Source organism: Carlito syrichta, unplaced genomic scaffold (assembly GCF_000164805.1).
Source record: "Carlito syrichta isolate Samal-C Ts95f unplaced genomic scaffold, Tarsius_syrichta-2.0.1 Scaffold289171, whole genome shotgun sequence".
Taxonomy (NCBI): Eukaryota; Metazoa; Chordata; class Mammalia; order Primates; family Tarsiidae; genus Carlito; species Carlito syrichta.
The window spans coordinates 7,813-14,794 of record NW_007233267.1 but is presented as its reverse complement, the minus strand read 5'-3'; the positions used below and the strand labels follow the sequence as shown (position 1 = coordinate 14,794).

Here is a 6,982-nt window from a genome sequence, read left to right as displayed (position 1 = left end):
ACATAGATATACAGGAGGTGGTCCTGGCATAGGACTTGCATCAGGTATAATTAAAATAAGTTATCATTTGAGTGATGTTATTCAAATAAGTCCCCCAAAAAGAATAGATGGCAAACTGTCATTATGTTACTTTTATTTAGGTAACTATACATTTATATTACTGGGTGAAGGAGGGAAGAGTCTTATATTCGTCTGGTAGCCATGAAAGATACATTTAAAATGGAAACATTTGAAGCTGGTTGCTCTACTTGCACACACGAGTGAAATTCATTCACTTGCTTTATTAAATGTATTTTTGAGTGCTTACCTTTACTAGTCACTATTCTAGGCACTGAATCTCCAACAGTGAGGTAAGCAAAGTCTCCGACATAGATACGGGCATATCTGCACTGGACTGCAGTGTTAAGTGATGAGAAGTAAATACAGTGATGAAAGGTGTCCTGCTAGCTGAGATGACATTTGATCAGAGACCTGAACATAGTGAGAGATGGTCAATCGTGTATATATTTGGAAGTAGAGTAGTCTAGGTAGAGAATAGATTGCATTGGAATGGCCTGAGCATCAGAAGACAATAAAGCTTAAAGAACAGATTTGGAAATGATTGCATTTCTAAATATCACTGTAGCTGCTATATGGAAAATAGACTGTTGAGAGAGCAATGTGCAATGGAGAGTGAACAGATATGAGCTTACGTTGATCCAGTAAGAGGTGTTGGTGATTTGGTCAAAGGTAGTAAGAGTAGAAATGGTGAGAAGTGACTGGTTCAGGATATATTTTGTATTTGGAACCACAGGATTTACTGAGGAATTTATTGTGAGATATGAGGGGAAATGAAATACTGTGGAAGAATCCTTAGAGTTTTAGGCCTGAGCAACCAGAACAATGGAAATTACATAAATAAGATGGACAAGCTATAAGTAAAGCAGATTTGAGAGGAAAATCAACAAATTATGTTTTGATATATCAAATAGATGTCAAGTTAAATGGTTGAATATAGTAGTCCAGAGCTCAAGTTGGAGCCAGAGGTAGAAATTCATAACTTTTCAGCCTATGTATAACATTTAAAGCAATTAGCCTGTATTATGAGGTTTGAAGTTTCCAAATTTATAAATACAGTACATACATATAATCTGTTCTCATTCCATTATCAAATATTTCTAAAGTGTAGACTGTAATCTAGGCACTGTGTTAGATCCTAAAAATACAAAAGTGGAAGTAGGCATTCAAATATAAATATATAGCATTAAATAATCTCTAGGTTTTCCATTAAATATTGCTTCAAATTTTACAGTAGTCATAAATTATTCGTACCACTCAACTTGGCAAGTAAATGTTATTTTATTCTTTCATATTAATTTAGTTTTCTTAATTAGTTGATTTAACCACTTTGAAAGCAAAAGCTGTATTACTTTAACATATATGTACATATTATACATGATACTTGTCACAATTCTGGAAACATTAAGTATCCAAAAAATATTTATTATTTGATTTCATGATCACTTTAATTGTTCACGGCAGAAGTATTTTGGTCACCATGATCTTTGTCTTTTGCATGAATTACACAAATAACTTACCTCATGAGAATATTATCAAATTCTGGTCCTAACTCTAATTTTTTTTTTTTTTTGAGTTGGTGTTTCACTCCATCACCCAGATTGGAGTGCAGTTGTACGCTCCCAGCCACCGCAGCCTCGACCTGCTGGGCTCTGGCGATCCTTCCGCCTCAGCCTTCCAAGTAGCCAGAACTACAGGTGCTTGCTACCGTGCCAGACTAATTTTTGATTTATTGTAGAGACAAGGTCCCGCAAAGTTGCCCAGGCAGGTCTCAAATCCCCGGGCTCAGGCAATTCACTCACCTTGGCCTTCCAAAGTGCTGGGATTACAGGCTGAGCCATCCACCAAGCCCGGCCTCTAACTCTAATTTTAAAAGGCTATGGTAGATTTACTTTCTTCACTTCCAATAGTGCCAAGTTATTTTTCTTTATTTTATTCACATACATATATTTCCTTCAATTTGCAGCCAGATTCTCTGCAACTGAAAGAGCAATTGCCAGGCTAGCAATACACGCTATTCTAAAGAAAAAGATAGACGTACTAAAAGCCATATCCTTAAAGCACTGATTTTTGGATAAAGGCTATTTATTTTTTAAAAATTTTTATGGCCCTTTTCACTCTTGAGGATTTTTTATATTATGAATGTAAATTTCTAGAACGTGTCTGATATCTGAAGAAGAACTAAATTCATTTTTTCTAAATTCTAATGTATTAATATGTATGTATTATATAAATATATTTTTGCATATAATATATACATGATAAACTTGAATGCAATTGGTTTTCTAAATATTGACATGACTCATTACTTTTGGTTTAGCCAAATATTTTTATTTATATATGTATTTATTTTTGAAATATATTTATAAGGTTAAATGCTTTTGTCACAGGTTATTGCTCTAATGTTAATTCCAATTGTCTTCTTAAATGTTTCCAAATAATTTTGAAAATACTCTACTGAAACAATAATGTTCATGCTTCAATGTTAAAACAAATCATGCACTATCTTTCCTGCAGCTGTTATGCGAGCCTTTAAAGATGCAAGACAAAATGTTGCTGAAGTTGAGTCACCAAAAAAATGCCTTAGAAGAAAATCATTCTAAGGATACATTGTGTTCAGGTGATAATGAAAGTAAGTTACGTCATGAAGGAACTATTAGTAGTGAGCAAAAAATGAAGGAATCCAAAATATCTGCAAAGAAACCAATAAATAATTCAAAGAAAAAAAATGGCAAAGATGGAACATGAACCCAAAGCAGTGGACATTCCAAATTCTCCATCGAAGACTTCAAAAAATGATCCTGTGGTTTTCTCTGAACCCAAGAAGACTTCTGCTGACCCAAAACTGAAAACAGTAAGTCAAACCAAAAGAAAGAAAAGGTCTGATAGCTCGCTTAGTGGTAGCAGAGATGGCGAAGAAGAATTACATGAAGAGGAGTATTTTGATGATAGCACAGAAGAAAGGTTTTACAAACAGTCTTCCATGTCCGAGGAAGGTGATAGTGGTGATGACTTCTTCATTGGAAAAATCAGACGGGCACGAGAGATGGATAGTAGTTGTTATTCTCCTGTTAAGGAACAAAAACCTCTCCAAAAAGTGTTACGCAAAGATACACATGAAACTCATAGGAATATAAGAAGTGACAAAAATAAGCAAAGTACAGATGCCAGGAAGTTAGAGACAGTGTTGTTTCACACTTCATCTGGATCTAAAGTCTCTAGAAGGTAAGGTTATTTTTCTGTTATGAAATAATTTTTTTTTTTTTTAATTTGGAATCTCACTCTGTCGCCAAGACTAGAGTGCAGTGGCCACTCCCGGCCACCGCAGCCTTGACCTGCTGGGCTCCGGCGATCCTTCCGCCTCAGCCTTCCAAGTAGCCGGAATTACAGGCGTGCGCTACCACGCCCGGCTACTTTTTTGATTTATTGTAGAGATGAGGTCTCGCCTGCCCAGGCGAGTCTCGAACCCGCGGGGTCAGGCAATCCACTCACCTCAGACTCCCAAAGGCGCGGGATTACAACTTTTTTTTAAAGATAAGAAATATCTACATGTTCTTACAATGAAGGAAGAGACTGTAATTCTAGTTTGTATGACTCATCCTGTTTTTAGACTTGGCCCCCTCCAAGTTGATAGTAGGATAATATATTAATATACATATGGCGTTGCCACATTAGTCTAGCTTCATCAGAAAATGAGATATTATAGCCAAATAATGTGCCTATCTAATTTAAGTTTTATTCCTTCAGTTTTCCAAGTTTTGAGTTCGTTTTTGATGACCCACGTTTGAAAACATTTTATATATCTCTCTTTTTATACAGAATTTTCTGAAAAGTATATGGTTTTTTTAGTTTTAGTTTTTTGTTTTTTGTTTTGATAGCGCAGGACCATTCTTGTAAACTTCAATCATTTTACTGTCTACTCCCATTTCAGTATATGAGGGGAGATCCAAAAAAACCTGGAATTTATTTATTAAAAATTGTGTATCTATTCTTACATGTTTAAACTTCAGGCACCTTCAAAGTACTCTCCATTTGATGCATTACGCCTATTGAGACAATTTTTCCACTGCTCAAAACAGTTTTTGAACTTGTCAGTTTTGATGCCTTATAGTTTTTCTGCTGTTTTTTGTTTTGCCTCTTCCACTTCAACAGAACATTTCCCTTTGAGGACTTTTTTCATCATGGAAACAAAATAAAAGTCGCTGGGGCAAGAGCTGTTGAATAGGAAGGGTGGGAACAGGGGTCACGCCATTTTTGGTCAAAAACTGCTGAGCACTCAGCATGGTGTGAGCAGGAGCGCTCATAAGTCACCCATCACAGAGTGGGCAAATGGGTTGAAAGATCTCCACAAAAAATTCACGGAAGCCAAACACAGACTCTCACAACAATGCTAGCTGATACACTGATGCTGATGGGTTTCTAAAACACCTAGGGGAGAAAGCCTTTACTCCAAGGGGCCTGCCCTCCAAAAGATGATTCTGTTTTTTGTGGGGTCTCCCCTGGTATAAGGCTGCTTCCCTTAAAACTGGGTTTTTCTAGAATACCTTATATTTGGTGATGTTGCTGTCTCCATCCCTGCTGGTAACCACCACTTTTCATAGCTGTTCTGTTACAAATCATTAAGTTTAACTTCACTTATAATTCTAATCTGATAGAGGATATCTTCACAGTTTAGAACGAAGATTATGGTTAGCTAATTTCTTCAGTAACCGCTGTTTTCTTCACTAAACTGTTTTTCTAAATTTTTGTAAAGCAGGAATATTACTTAATGGAATAGAAAAATGCGCTGTAGAAATTTTCCAAACATGTAAGAGTATAGAAAAGACATAAAAACATCTTTGGAGCCTTGAAAATAATTAAAATATTTACTTATAGCTTCCACACCTACCTCAAAAAGCTATAATTTTCCTCTGCATTTGAAAATAACACACTACTATCCCTTCCCTTTCCCATTAAATATAGATCTTAATTTTTGTTGTACAAGACTTATTCTTCTATGGGAAAACTTTAGGAATTCACTATCTAGATAGTCACCAAGAGTAGAGACAAGGTAACCAAGATAGGATATTTTTCCGTTTCAAGCAAGGATATATTTCAATTTCAAGTCTCTGTAAGGCTGATGAGAGAAAGAGAATCTCACGTGTCTATAGTAATATTGTAGTCTAACAACTCTTGAGGTAGCTAGAACCTATAGTTTTCCTCATTTTATTGATTGCTAGTGGGATGAAAGAGTGATATGCCTTGAATGAGTTTTATCATCAATTTTATTATGTTATCTTCTTAAGATCAGAGGATTTATCTTTTAAAAATCATAATACTGTTTGTCTTCTTTTAGAGATTACAAAGAACAGGCTCCAAAGAGCAAAACCCTTGGTATGTATTAAGGCTAACTAACCCTCATTTGCAGTTAAACTGTGTTTTACCAAAGTAGAAGGATGAAAAATTATGGTTATTTGATATTACCTGAATGAATTATGTACCCACAGAAATGGAAACAGAGTATCGTGCAATTTTCAATATAAATTTTTATTGTTTCCCGATGTCCTGCCAATGGGAAAGATTTAGACAAAGTTTATCAGGAAAAAATATATCTATTTAACTTATGTTGAATTAAATCAATACTTTTTTAAGTAGACAGTTATACTTTAATCCCTTAATGGCATGCCATTAAACATTCAGTCACAAGTTTTTTACTCTCTGAGTTGAGAATAATATCAGAGTATTTTCAGATAAATTTATAACAAATCAAAGATTACTCTGCTTGTGAGAGCTGACTTCTCACACAGTACCAGACTTTCTCTGGCTTAACATAATAAAAATTTATTTTTCTTATTCACATCACAGTCTATCGAAAATTAGCAGAAAGTCTCTGTTCTACATGGTCATTCAAGGATCAGGCTTCTACAGTCTTCTGGTCCCTTCCTCCTCCAGAATCTAAATACTCTCCATTTGCCAACAGAAGAAAAAGGAGTACATGGAGAATTTTGCAGGAGGTTTCATGAGCCTCTCCTGAAAATGGCAAAAATCAGTTCTGCTCACATGTCCAGTATTCAGTCACATGACCCTTGCCACAAAGGAGCTGGGAAATGCCATCTAGCTGTATGTCTAGAAGAAAAAAGGAAGTGGAATTTCTTGAGAACATTAACTTTTTCTGCCACTGACCATCCTTTCTGTCGTCAGATGCCAATTTCATGTTTCTTCCTACACATTAGCAGTGTACTTACATCTTTCTCAAGAAAGCCACCCCAGCCTTGCATCTAGTCACTACATCTAGCTCAGAGACTGGAATCACTGGGTGATGATACAGCGCTTTCTATCAGATGTCATGAATGGGACTTCTCAAAGTCAGGTGACGTTTGTACTAAAAGGAAATACATATCATGGTGTACCAACTTATACCAAGGTAACCACAATAAGAACTCTCAGTCAGTTAAGGGAAAAATGGAAGGCACACAATAGGTCCCCTACCTGAAATTCTACTAAGCAAAGATTCTGAAGGCTCTGAGAAGAATTTTCTTATCCATTAATGGCTCTTTGTGGTCCTTCCTGGGAGGGTCTTTGTTTCTTGGCCACATCTGAAGTAAGTATTTAGTATATCTTCCAAGTCACTGGTACAAAATAAGGTCCTGGAGATTGTTGAAGTATGTCAAAGGTTTTTTTCCAGCCTAGATTTTGATTTGTCTCACTATATTCTTCCTCAAAAACTTAGTGGATTTTTTACCTTTTTGTTTCCGTTAGTCCATCCATGGCCTACTGACCACGCTGAAAATTCTTTCCTAGTTTTCAAACTTGCTTTATTTATGTTTGATTGTATTTTGTTTTGTTTTCCTACCTCCACTGTCATTCAATGTCTGCTGCATTAAGTCTGACCAGGTTTGGATGGGAAGGCCATACCTTATTCTTATCTCTGTTCAGGACTAAGTCT

General features: G+C 35.8%; 1 pseudogene; it reads left to right on the top strand.

Moving 5' to 3' along the window:
• The first annotated feature begins 2,023 nt into the window (after positions 1–2,023).
• LOC103256261 overlaps positions 2,024–6,982 on the top strand; it is a 7,668-nt pseudogene continuing 2,709 nt past the window's right edge.